Below are 19,323 nucleotides of genomic sequence, written 5' to 3' on the forward strand. Positions count from 1 at the left end.
CATTTTACAAACTTAATGACATTCTTCTAATATTTCTCCTGGTTAAGTTTTGATGTAAATATCAGACTTAAAAAAAAAAAAAAAAAAAAAAAAAACAAGAAAATTCCTTGCTGTTAGGGGATAATACCCCATTGCCCTCTGAACATCTGGTTCTGGGAAGAAAAAAAAAAGAAAAAGAAAATAAAAAAGAAAAAAATAATGAAAAAGAAACCCTAAGCTTTATCTTCAAAGCAGACCTTAAATATCATGCAGTACAACAGCAGTGCTGAAGCCATTCCCTGCACAAGTTCAATGACTTTCCTGTGTTCCTGTGTTAACACTGAAGTAACACATTGCTTTTGCTCTTCCAAGATTCCTTCTCAAATTGTCAGGCCACCATGTCTGTCTGGATCTGATGAGACACATAATCCCTGTACCCCAAGTGGGAAATGTACCCATGTGAGCAGGGAGAGGAAGCAGCTGCATCTTCATGCTTGTGGAGCATCTGATACAGCCCTCATACAACCCTGATAAGAAAGTGGCTGGCTCAGAGCACAGCTGTACAACATATGCATTTAACTAGGGTTTGATGACTCGTGATTTCTATCTAGCAGTGTCATCTGGTCGTTGTATAGGACAGTTAGGAGACACCATAAGGCATGCTCTGGCATGCTCTGGAGGTGAGGGAACGGGCATTCATTTCTCTCTAGAGCCCTAGTTCAGGGATTCACCTTCCTCCAACACCTTGAGCTCACCCACACTCACAGCTTACTCCTGAGCCACTTTCATTTCTCCTGTACTCTGGGAGCAGCCTATCTGCTGCAGTGTGTGTGATTATTCCAAGAAGATGTTAGCAATGAGTCAAAGCCATCAAAAAGTGATTCCCACATATGCCATAGACTCTCAGCCACATGCCCCCCACTAGATGAGCCAGACTATGGCCACCTTCGATTTTTCTGTAAACTTCTTTGCTGAGAAAAGGCTGATTCTCAGTTGCTCCTTTTGCATCAGGCTATGCTGGCCCTAAAGTGGGAGCCCACTTTCCTCATGCACATATTCTGCCCTGAGACAAGAGACCAGCCAGCCCCAGGGCTAGACCCGACTGAAAGTCTTCTTCTGTTCTGGGGGCTTGTTCCCTTCCACTGCTTGGCTCAGAGAAGAGAACAGCTTATTGCCTGTAAGGAAAACCTAAATCCCTATCACCTACTAAAAGACTCCCTATCTAGACCTTGAGAGCAATTCACAGGCTTTCTGACTCCTCCATAGAGCTGGATGGGCAAACACCCGTGATTGCCAAAAAGCCTTCTTCCAGATATGGGTGGCCAGGAAAGAGACCCTTCTGTAACCAGGGCCAAGATCCCATCAGATACAAGTCTGGCAATGGTGATCCAAGTAATGGAAATGCCCAGACCATGCCTTTCTGAATAGCTGTAGCCAAAAACTCCAGTGCACAAGGATTTATAAACTGTGCTGTTTAGCAGGGCTGCCATACTACAAAACAACAGCAGGGTAAACACAACACTTTGGAGTCAGACTAGAAATGCAGAGCTTACTTCTTGGAAGACCACCCAATCTCCAAACACTGATCAATGATGGTTTGTGCATTAAGAAATTGCCAGGTTTGGCAGAATTGCTTTCACTACGTTGTATACATTTTATCTCTGTGAGAAGATGATCTGACTTGGAAACAGTTTACTGAATGGTGTTGCTTAAAAATACAAAATGAAGGAATATTTGTATTTATCTTTAGTTCTTTGGATAATTTCCCATTTAACAGTTTAAGGGAAAATATCTTTTAGAATAAATACCTACTGGTTATGAAAAATTCACATCTTTCTTTTATGGCAACAAAGACTAAACATCAATGATGGCTTTTACCTGTATCAGACTCATGGATGGCTTTTTACTTTTGAATGTTTGTACTTCTTGAGCTATCAAGATGACAGAACTTTTTGAGAAAATCTGAGTCAGAGATCATAAGTCTAACATAGCTGCTTTACGGTCCAGGCCTGCAAGCCAACAGACATGTAGCCCTTACACGTACCTCAAAAAATTATTTATTCTATCCCCCCACATAGCACACTGAAAAAGGACTACCTAGCCATCCCCATCAGACCTAGTTTAACCTGCTCTTAAAAAGCCGCCAATGAAGATGATTCTTCTCCACTTGTGATCATGTTGTGAGACTGAATACGATAATCTTTGCAAAACTTTTGTCAGCAGAAATTTATTTTTTTCCTGAAGGCCATTAATGACCTCACTAGATAGCAGTGTATTTAACACTGGTCCCTGTGGTACCACACAACAATCCCCAGCCTATTTAGTTACAATTCCCTTTTGATGACCGCATTTTGAGATCTGTCAGCTAGCCATTTCTTAAGTCACTTGCTAACTGCCTTGCTAGATATGCTATAGCAAGGCTCTGTAATCAAAATGTTATGTGATGGTAATGCACCGCAGAAGCCTGCTGTGCTAGCTCTCTGCCTGTACCAAGCCTTGGCTCTTGAGTTCTGACATCAGGCGTGTTTAACAGCTATTAGTATTAGGGGCCCTACAGACAGCTCTTCAAGGAACCTCTACTGTAAGTCAACCAGAGCTATAGCAGTGGAACAGATGAAGCCAGATCTGTGTCCTGCTTCCCCTTTCCACACCTATTTCCCAGATTTTCACAGAACATGCAGGATCAAGTTTTGAAACTTCATCTGCTAACACGGTAAGAAATGGTCTGTGGGTTGAAAATTACTGGGACAGGATCTGGCAGACTGATCCTTTTGCCTTGTTTCTGTAGGAAAAAAAAGCTGAATACTCTTAATGTTCTTAACTATGTTTTTTGCATCCCCCTGGTAACCAACAAACTGAAAAGCACGTCATTGTTCTCAGGAGATGCAAAGATAGCCTGACACTGCTTTTAAAAGAAGATAAAGACATTGAAGCATTTTTTATATCATTAAAAATTTAACCGTCATCACTGATCCTGACTAAAAAAAAATAATCTTGGTACTTCTTCTGTCCAACTTTCAAATTTCTTTATGTCCTGGCTGCTTTTAACATCTTCAGTTGTTTAACTCCTGCGGATGGTTTGGGATTAATTCATTTTAAGAGGAGGGAAACACACATCTCTCAGAAGTAGAGTTTAAGCCCTTCTCCTCATCTCAGCATCACTTGGTACTCAACACTGTCGATCCCTCCATATAAATTCCAACTTTCCCATGCACTGTGCAGGCAGCCCAGCACCCAGCTGGCACCCACAGAGAGCCAGGGAGATGTCTTAAAGACCATCACTGCAGAACTCCTGCTCTTTGTGTGTTTACTCTTAGGTGCCTTAGAAATCTTGAACCCAAATATGAACAATGGCAAACAGTTTGTTTCAACAAAATTCTTTAATGAGTTGTGATGGGCCTTTGGGAGAGTGAGGAATACAAAAGGCACTTGATGATGGGGAAAAAAAGAAAAAAAAAAGAAATCCTAGAGATAAATAAAGATTTCCTTTATTGTGCAATAAAATCGGTCTTTTAAAATTTAACCAGTCCTTTCAAAATATTTCGAACTCCCATCCCACCCTGCTGTGCTGCCACAATTACAGCAGAAAACAGCTAGGGAGGAAACTAACAGGACATTGTTGATACTTCTGCTTTTTACACATGCTTTTCTGCCTTAGTTTCCCTAATAGCAGCAGCACCTACAAATGTAGAATAACATAAAATAAATGACATTTTTCCCACAGCACATTTAAAGAGTTAGATGTCATTTTCCTTACATGAAATGCATGCTGCTCTGGGACTCTCAGATCGCATGGTTTGGGATCCAAAAGACCAAAAGACTTTTTCTGAAATAGGTTTGGCTCTGGCTGTCAAAAAGAAACCTTTTAAGTAACACACATTATTTAGTGTGTTTTCTGTTTGTTTGTTTGTTTGTTTTGCAATATTATTGACTTTGATGCAATATTATTGACTTTGGGGAAACCTGCATAGATGTGTCTTGCTCCTGCATGATGAACCATCATTCCTGAGAGAGCTTTGAACCAAAGCATGACCCAGCTTTGAAAACACTGATTATTATTATTATTATTATTATTTGTTTAGAAAACTTTCATGGCCTGGAAGCCTAGTACTCAGAAAGTGAAAGGCATACTACATAAAGGTTTCAAATGATGGCAGAAGCTTGCAGTTGCCCAAGTATGTATTGTGTGTTACTTGTGAATTTCCTGCCTTTTTGAATAGTAAGTGGCAAGACTTTCCCCACACTTAGCACTTAGTTATATTAAAAAGTCTTTAAAAGTCATGTGATATGGGCACATAAACATCTTTCTTTCGAAGTAATTCCACAAAACCCTGTTTTATGATGGATCATGTATCTTCTGATTGCGTAGAAAGTGCACATTGATGTTTTGGGGATGTAAAGCATGTGTTTTTGAAATGTTCCAGAGATCGACATACATGGAAACACAGGAACATTATTTTCAATTACTGGTGGAAAAAATATAATCTCCGAAATTAATATTTAGGTTCCTAGATATGAATTACAGAAAGATCCATCTATAATCCCAGTATTAAGCATCTAATCTGTGTTCTACAAAAGTATTAGTAACTATCATTAAACCTTAAAATCAGGTGTTGTTTTTGTTGTTGTTATTGTTATTTAGCAAACAAAGTAGAAAGCTGTTATTTATTATTAGCTACCATAGCACCTTCAGAGTGAGAAGGGCCAGCAGAATAAAAAAGGACTTCATTGTGCCTTTGCAGGTCACAAATTCATGTATAATACAAGTCTGTTGACAGAAAGAACTAATTGCACCCATTGCATCTTCCCAGGAGTTCTGTAAGGTGGGATCAGAGCTCTACTGGAAAGGTGTGGTATACCTGGCTATCAAAACATGCTTCCTGAACCCATTCTCAAAACCCACTTCAGCAAACGCCACCACCGTTTCCCATGGGAACCAATTGTATGTAGGTCAACAGATGGTCCTCCTCTTTGCCTGCTTGCTTAGGCTTGAACCCAGCAATCCACAGTCACTAATCCCTTTTTCAGGCAGGCACTCATTGACTTCTTTTCATCTTCCCAAAAAATAAAAAATGAAGGGAGTGTGAAGAAAAAAAAAGTAATCAGAAGGAATGTGCAGTTTTTGATGGTCTCAGCTCTGAATTAAAGGGCAGAGACTCTCTTGTGGCAACATCCTAGCAAACAGTTACAATAAATGTGGCTGTTTGTTGTAAAAATGGGAAGAATTTTGCAAACATTAGGATTATTAGACATCTGCTTTTGTGGTGCTCCAATCAGAGCTTGGAGGCCATTCTTTTGCAGAGAGACATCAGAGAGCTCAAAATGCTTTACAAGAAGAGGCAACTTCATTTTTTTTTTTCCATTGCCAGATATGAACACCATGACAGAAGTGACAGTTATCTCACATCACAAGAGCACTGCTGAAGACAGAGCTCAGAAGAGGAGCACATGCTATCTATCCCACTGAGCCACGTGACCCCATGCCAAAGGAGAAAATACTGTGGGAGATTTGGGGTAAGACTGGAGGAAATGACTTGACAGGTCCAGAAAAACAAGCTCAGAGCCTTCTTTTTTTTTTTAAGATAAACAGCATTTTGAAGACTTTAAGTCAAAAATACAAATTAAACCAGCTAACTGATTAGATCAGAGCCAGTAAGGAATGCATTTTTTAGCAAAAAATGATAATGTGATCAAAGCTGAGTGTGGATGCACTGCACTATCTGCACTGGCCCAACTCATACGACTCATAGCACCCACTCATTCAACTCAGTCATAAGAGGCTGAGAAAAAAAAAAAAAAAAAAAAAAAGGACACCTTCTTGTTTCTGTTTATCTGTGAATTGAGAAAATACAGTTGAGAAGGGACCTAAACTCTCTTTGAAAGGACTAAGGGTCCATTCTTAGTCCCACCTTCAATGAACACTAGTAAATCTGAGGGTATGCTGCAGCTGCTTGGACAATAGGATTCCACTCTCCTGGCTTCATAGATCAGGAGTAAAGAGTTCTGTGGCCTCTGATGCTTTCTGGAGGAAAAGGGGAATGCTCTATGACACCTAGAAGGAAGGCCACTGACATGAATAAGCAAGGAATGCTAGGGCCCTTTTGTAGCCTGGTTAGATTGGAGACATATGACTTTGGAAGCTGAATTCTATCCTTTTCACCTGGCACCCCCATCCATGCTTCAGTCCTGTCCCTGCAGATCTGAGGGCATGAGCTGGTTGTCAGGACAGATCAAGGCAAAACACCACATGAGTGCTTTCTGGTATGGTGCAACCTCAGGCCTTGCTTATTCCCCTGGAGAGTTTCCTGCACACACATAATGGTAGTAATAACAGTAAAAAAGCTCCATGGATTGTCCTGTCCAAACCAAATCACTTCTAATCCTTCCACTCTTCAATCATCTTCTTACTGTTGGGCATAAACCACATTGCGGTTGGGGAAAAGATAATAATAATTCAATAATAATGGGTCCCACCAAGGCTGATATATATATTCTCATTCACACATCAGCTTGTTTCTGCATAAACCCATGGGCTTTTTTCCATTATGGGCTTCCATCCAACATTAGGCTCTTGCATTATCTGGCCAGGAGCTGAATTCCTAAAAATATTGACAAGGAACATGTCAATGTCCGCAAGTAGTGATACCAAACAGGCCTCGTGTCAGAGCAATGATCTTTTTGAACACAAAGGATGATCTAGCACTTTGGAGCTGGTCAGTGTTGCTTGCTAGCCAGTGCTGGGCTTTGTGGCCAAGGACTTGAACCCCTTCTTCTCCAAGAACTCTCCCTCCATCACCCTAATGTCTTCAGCAGATACAAAATGGTTCCAGAGGCCATACATTTTCTCTTGGACACATATAAGCAGTCCCTAATGGTTTCCATGGCATATTACTATTTTTATATCCTCTTCATTTTTCAAGCATGAGGAGAAGTCATCCAAGTAGCCAACAAATTGTGATGAAAGGATCAATTTCAGACAGATTTTTGCAGCGTGAGGTCTATCTGCATAAAGACCTGGCATTATATCTTGCCATCCCCCTGAAGAATCATCAGCAAACACCCCTGGGCAACACCTTTTCCTAAAACATTTTGTAACTTTTTGTTGCATAGTTAAAATCTGCCTGGAACAACTCTCAGTGCATCCCTTCTCTAGCCATGAATGGACTCAGCAGCCTATATTACAGCCATAAATTTCTCTCTACCTCTCAATTTCGGCTTCTTTAAATTCATCCCAACCCATCCCTGTTTTGCTGCTCCTGGCAGATGAAGTCCCCCAGGATTTTCTCTGGCCCTTTCTTGCTTTCTGGTCTGCTCTTTGTGCATGAGTGCTTCTGGCCCATACCCTGTGGCTACAGCTGCATCCTCCTGTGGTACCCCTCTCCAAGTGCCCTCGGGATACAGCTATTGTCAATTGTTCCTCGTGCCTCAGACAAGGAGCTGTTCTTCAAGGACAAACCCCGTACTGAACTGGGACCAGGCAAAGGAGGAAATCAACTCCTGCCTCAGCTGGTGTCTTGAAGATAAAGGGAGGGCTTCTGCAAAGAGGTTTCTCTGTACATAGCTGAAGATCTAAAACATGTAAGTGGGTTTTACAAGATGTCCAGGAATTTGGAGTGGCTCAAACATTAAAATGGCAAGGCAGTAACTATTTTGGATGAGCCATCTTTCAGTCATTATGCTTGAATGATTTCACATTTTCATCCATCGGATGATGAATTTCTCAAAATGAGACAAAAATATATAAGCGTAACTTCCATGATAGAAAGACACAATATATTTTAATGTGGTCTAATGCCAAGTGGAGGATTTATCTACAAGAAGAAACTGATGTTGCCAAATGACTAGTCCTACAAACTGATCCAGTTAAACTGACATAAAAGGTTCTTTTTACACCCTTTTTCCAGTGTAAAAGTAGCTTATATTTTTAAATACATTTGTTCCAAACATCTCCAAAATGCTGAGCCTATGGCAGGATCCACAGCATTTTACTGACAGTAAGAAAGATAACCATGGGTAACTGTGTTACCAGCTTTTAGATCCTTGGCTCCTCTGGAGCCAGATTATGCCTCAGAATAAATTGAAATGGCATGTCACACACTGCAGAAGCAAGCAACACTTGGAGTGATACAGGGATCATACTTGGCAGGAAAACAAAAGCAACCTAACTAGCTAAGCATCCTATACTGTTCATAAAATGTAATTCGTACAATTACCAGTTCCGCTACTGCAGCTTCAAAACAAAAAGGGCTAAAATGCTCTTTTGAGAGGATACTTTTATCATACCTGGGGTTTGACCAAAAAAAAAAAAAAAAAAAAAAAAAAAAGGTATTATAAAAGGTATTATCCAGTCTTATATTTAACATTCTGCAAGACAATTTTGATGTGGAAAAGCAAAATCTTCTTCCAGTATAGACATATGTTCTATTTACATTTCTGTCAGTCCTAGAATTCGGCAAAGCAGAATACAGTTTCCCTGGAATACAGCCCAGGGAAGAATTGGTGAATAGTTTATATTTTATAACAGTGCCTTAAGTCTCTGTTATTGGCTATGCATTTGGAATAGGACATTTCCTGAGTCCTCATCTACTGCCACAGCACTACAACACTAAATCAAGCTTTAGGTTTTTGTTTGCTTGTTACTTTGGGAATTTTCCTCATTTAAAGGTATATTGCTCTGTTATATGAAGAGGCGAAAAAGAAACAAAGAGAACAAAAGACTTTTGTTTTGAAAGAGGAAATATGGTATTAGCAGTTGCATTACACGTGTAATAGAATAAATATTTATAATGCACACCACTTCACATTCTTAATTTGTATGAAGGCTCTCTATTCTCAGAAATAAATAATATTCCCTTTAGTATTCAATGATAATTAAAAATCAGAAAAATCAGTATTACAATAGATGTACATGCAGCAAGACGATTATCTGATGCCTCGCACAAGACCATTTAAACAGAAAGATTGTGTCTACCAAGGCAAATCATTCCCTTGATACTTTAATTTAAATACAACACTTCAGATGGTTTGTATTTAAGCATGTTGGATTTCTTTTACTTTGGATGCAGTATTTTTTTTCTTCCTTTTTCTGTAGCCTGCATTCTTTTGGAGTGTCAGGGGCTGCAACTTGTTTCACTAAAGCCAAAAATGTGGTTTTGCTTTGTATACTTAGCACTAGTTTCTATGTAAGATACACACTGGACAAATCTCAAGTAAAGGTCTCTTCCAGCAGAAGGTCAGACGCTTGGTGCCTTTTCCATATGTTCTGAACTGCGCTGCTGGCTGACTGTGTGTTGAAAAGGAGCTTTGAGAAAGAAGTTGAGTCTTACTTGCACATCTGGAAATGTTGATGGTCAGTTAGATTTTAAAGCTCTATGGTCATTCGCCACAGCAAAGATTCAACATACCTTCAAGGCAAAAGCAGCAATTTCCAAATGCTCATGGCATTCCACTGGTCATTTGAAATGAAGAGAGAATGGATTTTTAAAAATCTAACAAATGACCTTACACCCTTCAGAGTCCCTATGTGCTCCCAATGGTGTCTAAACTTTTACACTGCTTTTGCAGTAAGACAAAACATTTATGGTTTTTGTTTTGTTTTGCAGTAAATTAAAATTGTCAATATAATTTGCATCACGAAGTTCATCCTGAAAAAATTAAGGGAAAAGGAAGACAGGAAAACAATCTCAGGCAAGAAGAAAACACTGTTTTTGTGCTGAACGTGGCTGAAATGGAGCAAACAAATTTTCCTATTTGTAGCTAACTAAATGAAAAAAATATTGTGCTTATAAAAAGATGTATACATACAGAGATAAAATCTCATATATTCACAAAGTGATATGTTTTATGTACTACACTCTTACAAAATCTTTTTTTTTTCATTTCAAGAAAGCATTGTATGTTTATCCAGTCTCCTGGATTACAGAGAAGGGACATATGGTGAGCATTTCTGGACCATCAATCAGATTCTAGTTCATCAGTCAAATCTATACAATGTAAATACTGTCTGAAAGAACAAGGTTCTTTTTTTTTTTTTTTTTTTTTTTTTAGTATAAGTTGTAATATTATTTATTGAAGTAGTTGCAGTTTCTTTATTGAAAGCATTTTCATTTTTTTCAGTTTGAGGATTTCATCACCTGACATGCCTTCAAGAGATATATTTTTTCTGAAAAGAATGGAAAAGCACCTTTAAAAAACAACCTTCCTACATCTGAAAATATAAAGTCAGAGACAGTCAAAATCATTCGTCACTTTAGTTAAATGTTGTCCCAAGGTTGCAAAGGCCTTCTGTGCTTTCCCCAAATGTTCTGTATTTCCTGCTAGGATCAGTGATTTTCACTTCATTTTATTTGGCTTGTTTGTTGGGCTCTTTTAGTTTGCCTTTGACATTGAAGTGATTTTCCCAGGAAGACTTTACCTTGGTCTGCATCTTATTTGCAGCTAATATGTTCATCTGGCTTCCCAATACCAAAAGACCTTCAGCTAGCATAGGACCATCATGCTACAGGAGATCAACGACTCTATTCTGCAGCCACATAACTGCAGCCCAAACATGTAATTTGGGAGTGGGCTGAGCGGAGTGTTTTCTCAGGCTGCATCCATTTGGGTTCAGCATTATATTCCCCACATGTAAGATAAACTCTCTTTCTTAAATATGTGCATTCTTAGATAGAGGCAGGTCTTGCAAGCTTGAGGACAAATGGAGAGATTGAACCAAGGAAATCTTGTTGTGCTGGGTTAAGTGCCAAACTTAATGCAGTGTTAACTTAACCAGTGTTAACTTAACCAAAAGTGTTGACTTGCCAAACTGTAGGAAAGGTTATCGGGCTTTTTATAAGGCTTATCCAGCATTGCAAGTTTAACAGGCAGCATAAAAGTGAAGACAAGCAGCCTCAGCTACCTTGTTGTAGTTGCAAACAGCGGAGCAGCAGCCTGCTGTGTAAGCAGGCTTCACCATCAACACAAGTAAAGTTGGCTGCATAGTTACCAGGTCTCTGCTGAGCCCTTTTTATGCCTCTTCCAGTGTATGGAGACTGCAGATGCGGGTCTTTGAAGGCACAGAATGTGCTTTTGAGCCTGAAAATAGTGCCAGTCAGACTCCAAAAAGTGGTCTCTTTCTCTTTACCAAAGGCCCTCCTGCAAGGGTCAGGCTCTCTTGTCCTTTTCTCCATTTACACTTCTATATATAAAATAGTTATCTATTTTTTAAAAAAAAAAAAAAAGAGTTTATTTTTTAAATATTTTAAAATCTTTTTAAAAGTGAATCTTTTAAAATCTCTAATGATAACCTTCAAATTATGGAATAAACTATTCGAATGCTGTATAAACTATATTTTAACATGACCAGTTGTGGTAAATATTTTGGAGCATAGATAAACAAGATAGCTCTTTTTTTTTTTCTTCCTTTTTTTTTTTTTTTTGAATGCTAGGCCAATTGTTTGTGAAACATTCTTCAAAACTTCTTGAGAAAATGCTGAAAGAGACATCCCAGAGCTGCAGGGAAGCGTCAGGCTCCATGGGGCAGGCGGAGTAGAAGATGACACCAGCGAGATCCTCAGAGGCAGTCGCTTCAGGGCTGGAGCCCAGACCACAAATTGCAAAAGAAACCTCTGAGAAGTACAGGGAAACACAGTCTAGTAAAGTCATGCGATAACAAATCCTCACATTTGGGTTTAAAGGGAGAAGTCTGAAGGTGTTCAGTCAGGCAGTTTGCTTGCATCTATCTCCCTGGCGTGCTACAACCAGACACATGGGGTAGGGCTGTGGCAAGGCACCAACATGCTCACCCTGGCCCCGGTGCTCAGCTTTTGCTGTGACAATTGGAGCCTAGTGCCACTAGTTGTGCCTACAAGAATGACTATGGTGTTGGGATGGACATGGCACCATGCAGTTATTCCCTGCAGCTTGTGTTTCAGGTGATCTCTTCCTTTACAAGCTATGGACTGATTTTAAAGGGCTTTAGTGTAATAGGCTTATCCCTGGCCATGTTTAATCCATTAATCTTTTCGACATGCATTAGTTTGCTAAGAGGCAAGGCCAATTCAGGATGACAGTGAAAAAGAGACCACATTCAGGCAGTAATTGTTTCCATGTCAAAGACCAAGGCCTAATCTGCATATGGCTAAGAGGTTCCTTTTAAAGTTCAGCACAACTGGGAGCACTGTTAATATCGCAGGCATTACTTTATCTCACACATGGTCTGTAGATCTGAGCTAAATTAAAAAGCGATTAATTTGCAGATCTGATTCACCTCTGGGATTTCCTGAGTGTCCGGCCCGGATCAGCCTTCTTGCTGGACACCCTGGTGCAAAAGCCATTGCTGTTGCCACACAAGGTGAAGAGCCAGCAGGTAAATTCTTGGGAAGCGGATGGGATTTCCAAATATAACTTCAGGAAATTTCATATTATCAAGGATCTAGCTATTTAACAAAGAGCAGATGATTGATATTAATCACACTGAAGTAAGCGTGCAATGTTCTTGATTACAGTGTTACATCTGTGCTGACTCAGGGCTTGCTAACATGTTATGCTGAAATGTTGTTCCTTCAGCCGTACTTTACACTTCACCCTTGCCAGTAATCCCAGCTCCCTTGAGCAATATCGGCATTTTGGTGCCTTGCACTAGCAACACTGATTTTAAATTTAAACTTGTGACAAAAATAAACACGAACAAAAGCATGAGAAGACAGAGGGCAGGAATCAGCAAAATCCTAATAGGTGGCTGTTGAAAGCTGGTGACTTCCAGTCCTGTGCCACCAGAACAGGGCCCAGGATTGTGTGTTGGACAACGAGGCTTCCTCTTCAGGCTGTGCCACCATGCTGCCCACGACATGCCTGCTACAGCACTACTACAGCACTGCAAACTCTCTCTGACACACTTGCTCTCCCCAGAGCTACGCTCACTTCTGTGCTTACCCAGCTGAGTGGGTATTAGCAGCAGAGAAAGCCAGGAGCAGGGCAGCACCCCTTCTTATATCAGCTTACAGCAAGGGGGCTATACTCCGCTGGTGTTCTGGGGCCTTACCCCACTGATGAGACCAGTGGGTCTGAGTGCCTTGACACTGAGAAGAGAGCTCGATACAGGTCTCACAGATGTCAGATGCCCACCACAAGACTTAGCATGCTCAGTACACCCGCAGACTTCAGCAGAGGAGCACCTAGTTCTGGATCTGACTCCAGCCAAGGCTCCAAAGCAGTGAGTTGGGTGTTCCTGGGAGTGAGTGGGAGCCTTAAGCATGTGGACAGTCCAGGAAGCAGGGAGGCCTTATGGTACGCGGGTGCATCCAGGCTGGGACAGCAGATAAGGGCACCTTCATGGCTTTAGGCTCCCTGTACACCTCCCAGACCTTGCTCAAGTTGCCCAAGTTCCTCCATGATTCTGACATTTAGTGGCTTCTTCAAGACAGAACAAGCAACCATTTCCTTGTCTGTGCTATACCCAGCACAGCCAATCGTTCTGTTCCTCTGGGCTGAGTAACACAATTTTTTATGGCTAAATATTGCAAGAGGCACACTGCCCTCCATGGAAGGATCACGCAACAGCCCCCGACACTGCACCAAGGAGCCAAAAGTTAACTGAGACCTACAGATCCAGCCTCAGAACAAGCAATGATGCCCAAGGAAACCAATGGGGAGGAACATTATTCTGCGATTATCACCTCTGAACAGAGTACCATTCCCATATCCTGACTCAGAACAGACCCTCGTTGTAGATAATCACTGCAGCAATCTGGTGTGTAAGAAAGAAGACATTAATTTAGCTAACGTTGTTGTGTTTCTACTTTGACAGTGACAGAAACAGCTCCTGAGCATGGTATAAACTCCAGCGTCAGTACTCCTTCTTTCTGTGAACAGGGAACAAGGCTGAACACCTCTCACACTCCCTTCTTGTCAAACAAATCTGCATGCACAGTAACACAGTAGGCTGTCATTTCTTGTTGCCCCCAGTGCAAGAGGGTTCCCATTTGCTTCGTTATCAGAAGTTATTCCTTGGCTTTGATGTTGTTCCCAGTTAAGTCAATGGGAGTTCTGTCTTTAGCCGTGTTGGAGCAGCATTATACCAGCTCTACACTCACGCTCTTCAGGAGATGCCTGTTATGACTCTTCTGGGATACTGTGCCTTGAGTACTGCAGCTGCTCTGCTTTTCAGTTTGTCAGCATTATATATCCATTTAGGTTTTCATTTAGCTGTGTTTCAGACACCTCATCCAAACACATAAGCATTTGATAACAGAAACACTCACAGAACTAAAAAGTTGCAATACCTTCTTGCAAAAATGAATCAGTACAGTTGGATGCAGAAACTTTGGAAGGACAAATGGCAAGAACAAATTAATCTGGCAGTGGATTTTATCAGCCATTAATGACATGCTTCATAGACAGAACACTGAAAAAAAATGATGAGCCATTCCTGGGGCTAGTTATGAAAACACTCACCCTTAAAGAAGGACCTATTAGTTAGCCAGCCAGCTATGAAAATAGATTGACTGTAGCTGTTTTTAAAACAGCTCTGTAAAGACTGTGAGCACATCTGCTGTGTGTTAAACTGGAAAAATTTGGCACCTGAAAAACTGCTACATACAATGTAACGACTGTCAGGCCCTGTAATATATACCACAGCAAGAACTCTCTGCAATACAAAGCAGGATAAATCAGACTGGAGAAGCAATATTAGACTCTGGACACAATGTACAGAGCATAAATTCAACATGCTGCCTGAAGGAGAGCACAGGCACAGAAACTTGCTCAAGCAGTGGCTGCTGCTGCAGAAGTTAGGCTTTAAATGGCCGTGGTCCATCCCATTAACCTATGCCAATGGGTGAAATGGTCTCCAGCCCCTGCTCCTCCTGGCCCTAGGGTGGCATGGAGGACCAGCAGACCAGTAGGTCCTCCTGTGTGTCAAGGCAGGGGGCTGACAGGGCTGTGTTTTCCCCAAGGAGGGGATTTGGGAAGCAGATATAAATCATCTGCTAAAGACTTCTTGAGTTGTACCTAAAACAGAGCTTGTGGCAAAGCTGTGTCTTAACCCATTGGCTGCTGTGCAAGGACAGATGTGCAAGGACAACACCTCTCTCTCTGGGAGTATTGTCCTGGATGGACAGTCTCTACCTCCCACCACACCACTGCAGGCAGGAAGGAGCCTGACAGAAATTATTTTCTCCTTAGCCTAATCTGACCATCAGCAGCCTGGAGCAGCTCCAGATGCCCTCTTCCTGCACTCGCAAGACAGACCTAGTTAGCTCTCTGGGTTCTCACCCAGCATGATTGAACTGAAACACCCTAGAAGACAACACCCAGGTAACTCAGGCTGCGGATGTCCCCTCCAGCAGGTGGGCATGCAGGCAGTGAAGGATCACCAGAACCTCTCTGTCTGGCTTGGAGGGGACCCAGAGATGAGGCTCAGGTAGCATCAGGCAGATGAGAGCGGTGGGTGAGGACCAGACTGCAGACCTGTGTGTTTTCCCAAGATGGGTGCCAGAAACTCCAGGTTTCCCTTCCTGATTTCTTCACTGCAGCTGCTCATCACCAACAGCAAGCTCTGCAGCATTTAATAGTTGCATTTGAATTCTCATATGGATACTGGAGAGGGAGAGAAGAAAAGGAGTAGGGGCTTCTGAGGATAGGCTAACTTTGTTCCAAGTTTACTGAAGCATATTTTGGGACTAGCTTGCTGCATGGGGGACAGAGCCTTGACCACAAAATGGCTAAAAGCCCTATAACAGATTTATAAAGGGAGTGGTATGGGAAAGTTTTAGAATGAGAAAATGATGCAACTTTCCCTGGGAGCTGGAAAACACCAAAATATATGTATACTGTGTATCGAGTATAATGATTGTTGGTTGTGACTCATCAGCCACATAAACTTCTATTACCTAGAATCTTCCATGGAAGGGGGTTAGAAAGAAACGGGGAAAGTCATCAACAAAGGTTTGTTTCTGTATATATATTTGTTTTGTTTTGTTTTTGTTTTAGGTTCAATGCATATAACTGTACACAAATGGAAATGCATGCCATGGAAATTCTACAGCTTTGGGGGCTAACACTGGAAAAGAACGCTGCAACTTCCTGCAAAAAAAAAAAATTATGTGACTTTTTTTTGTTTGTGCAATTTTTACATCAAAAATTGAGAGTGTTCTTTTGTTTGTTTTCTTTGATTGTTTGTTTCCTTTTTCTCTTGTATATGTGCATCACTGTGTGTATGTACTCTTTAGCAGTATTCTAGCAGAAGTTTTAGTATTGTACAGCTTGCCTAGTTAGCCAGAGCTGGGCATCTAAGGGTTTACATTCAGATATCATCTTCCCCATGCAAGCTCTTGGCTAATTAAGGGGCATCCAACCAAGAAAGAAAAGTCTATTTCAGTCACTAACAGCAAAAAGGTCAAATGCTGGGAATGAAATATTAGCTCATAGTCCAGAGCTGAGAATTATTCCCCTAAGAAACTTGGAAGAAATGTCAAATAATGAATATGCAAAGTGCTTGCAATTTGTGCTTTCAGGAAACAAAATCAACCAGACTGTTAATTACAATCATTTGCCTAATTGTAGTTAGGATCTTCACATGTGGGCTAGCAGCCATCTACCGCAATGTCTAAAGGCCTTTTAGAGGATTAAAGTTAGGACAGGGAAGTGCAGCTTTGTTTAGCTCTGTTTTCATTGTGTGCAAACTTTAATTTGCTTCTGTATTTTTTTCCTGATTGCTTTCTTTGGGTGGTTTGTTACTACTACATCCTGGGGCTTTTTACTTTCCGTAAGTAACACCTGCTGTTGAGAAATCTCCGGGTTCCGTCGCACGTACATCCTACACTCTCACATTTGAGGACTCATTTAGTTCTAATGGAAATCATCTGCTTTGGGTGGTCCTCATTGCATACACTAATTTCCATCCAGCACTCTGTAAGAAGCCAAGGAGAGAGTGGGCCCCAGTAACACAAGCTTTCGGAAGCCAACTCTGCCAAGCAAGCCTGTTACAGGGTTCTGAACAAACCAGAGCTCTGTTGAGATCAACAGTTTAATTCACAGGCATATTCCTGCAAGTCACAGATCACTATCAGCAAATCTTTACCCAATAAGAAGGAACACAGCCTGCCAGGCTGTCATACACAGAAGAGTAACCTCATAGGGCCGTGCTGTTCAGGCACCAGGAAATAACGAGGAGCCCACGCAAAGCCAAGGGGGTTGGAGCATGCTGATAACACAAGCACCAGAGCTCTTGACAGAGGGAAATTTGGGGGAAGTTTGGGCTCTCCAAAATAGTTTTCTTTCCTCCTTAACATTATTTTCAGTGTTATCTGGCTCAGAATCAGTAACTGGTTTCCATCCAGTTATTATTTCAAATGGGTCCCGGAGAACTCCTCAGGCATCTTAGTCATTTTTAAGTCCCCTGTGAAAGCAAGGCAGAACCAAAGTACTGCAGTCCTAATACTGCATAATGGCCTGATTCACAATCTGTGCTACAAGTTTCCTGCACCACAGGTGTTGGATGGGGCAGGGGAGAAGTTGCAGACCCATGCAAATGTGCTGGACATCAAGAAGCTAGTTCCCATCAGCAGGCTGAAGGAAAGGGCTGACGCTGCCTTCGTGTTATCTCACTAATCTGCCGGCCCATGAGAACAGCGGGCTGTGTGGGGTTTGCCAGCACACAGATCTGTGGAGGTTTTCACAAAAGTCAGACTGTGCTTATTCAGCTTTGCAAGAAAACAGGAAATTTTTTGGAGTGGGAAGCTTATTCCCAAATAGCAAAGTTTTTAAAAATTGGAAATATCCTTACACAGTAGTGCTGAGTACTAGAGAGTAATCACTAAAAATATCTGTCTAAGCTCAAATTCACCCAGGACATGAAAATCCGTCCTGCTTTGTGGTTTGTGTAGAACTGAAGCGCTTACCCCTTGCAATATCCTGTGGATTTGATGTAAGCATCTGCATGTTCTCACTACATTACCTGTCACCAGCACTCCCGTGCTCTGTCACAGATGCTGCTTTCCCCAAAAGAACAGCAGCCACAGTCTCTCTGTGGTCCCTCCATCTTACCAATAAGCCAGTGAAGTAGAATTGAGCTTGTAATTTTCTTCTGTTGTTGTCACTAAGGAAAATATTAATAAAAGAGCTGTGGCCACACTAAATTCTGAATTCATTCATTTCTGATTTCTCCTCTCTGCACAGATAAGAACAACCTAGGGCCTCTTAGTGTGTTTTACATCAAAGACTGATGAAGAGTCCTGACAGCCTTGATGTCAGTGCTGTAAATAAACCATTAATCACACTGCCATTGCAGGGAACAGCCTTCTCCCAGAGGGCATGAACCTTCTTCAGGTCACTAATATAAACCACATCTCCTCTAATCCAGTGGGGTAGTGGTAATGTCAGGGCTTTCAAGGTGGGCTGACTCCGTGTCAGGGGGATACTCCATTACTCTCATTTTAACGCACAGGTCATTGTTACGGTTCCCGTGGATTATACATGGTCAGTTAACAGAAAAGTAGTTACAGTAAATTAAATAAAGTGTATTGCAGTTGGAGTTGTGGAGGGAAGAAGAAAGTGTAGAAGACTCTGTGTCCTGTTAAAACGTGCTGCTCTGGAGTTGAGTACTGCATAAAAACTTGGTAGAGATGTAAGAGGAATAATAGGTTCAGCGATCTGGCAAGGAACCAGAACAATGTGTTTCAAGTAGACACAGCAGAGCCTAATGCTGTCAATATCAGAAATGTATTGATTATTAATGAAATATCTAATTTTTAAATCAACCCCAGGTCATTGCCTTGCCAGCAATATTCTGAATAACGTTAAGTATCATGAAAGGCTGTAACTGACTGTTCAGTAATATCATCAGTGGAAATAACATACTATATATACATATATAGTATATATTTTAAAAATACTGTATGTATGCAATATGTAAATTATAGATATTATATATAGTATAAACATTATAATGCATATACACACATATATATGCATATAAAAAGGATTAGGATGTTTTGGAAATAAAGCTAAAACCAAAGTTGGTCCAATCTGTACTCTCTGGCTGAACTGTTTCAGCCATCATGGGTGAACTGCAAATGGAAACCCGGTGTCCTGACAGGGCAGCTTTTACGATGGGAACCACCTCATTAAACACAGCCATCTGCATCTCCCTGTGAAAAACCAGCGGAGAACCGATGATATGGCAGAGCTGGTTGTCACCTCCCTGCCTTGGGGACTTCAGAGGGCTGGCTGCTTGTTCCAGGAGTTACTCAAAGAAGCCCTGAGTCAGGGAGCTCAGGATTATTATAAACTATACTAGTAAAACTTTTCGTTTGATCAGTTATGGAAAAAAAAAAAAAAAAAAAAAAAAAAAAAAAAAAAAAAAAA

Source organism: Aythya ferina (genome assembly GCF_964211825.1).
Source record: "Aythya ferina genome assembly, chromosome: 4".
In the NCBI taxonomy this organism is placed as follows: Eukaryota; Metazoa; Chordata; class Aves; order Anseriformes; family Anatidae; genus Aythya; species Aythya ferina.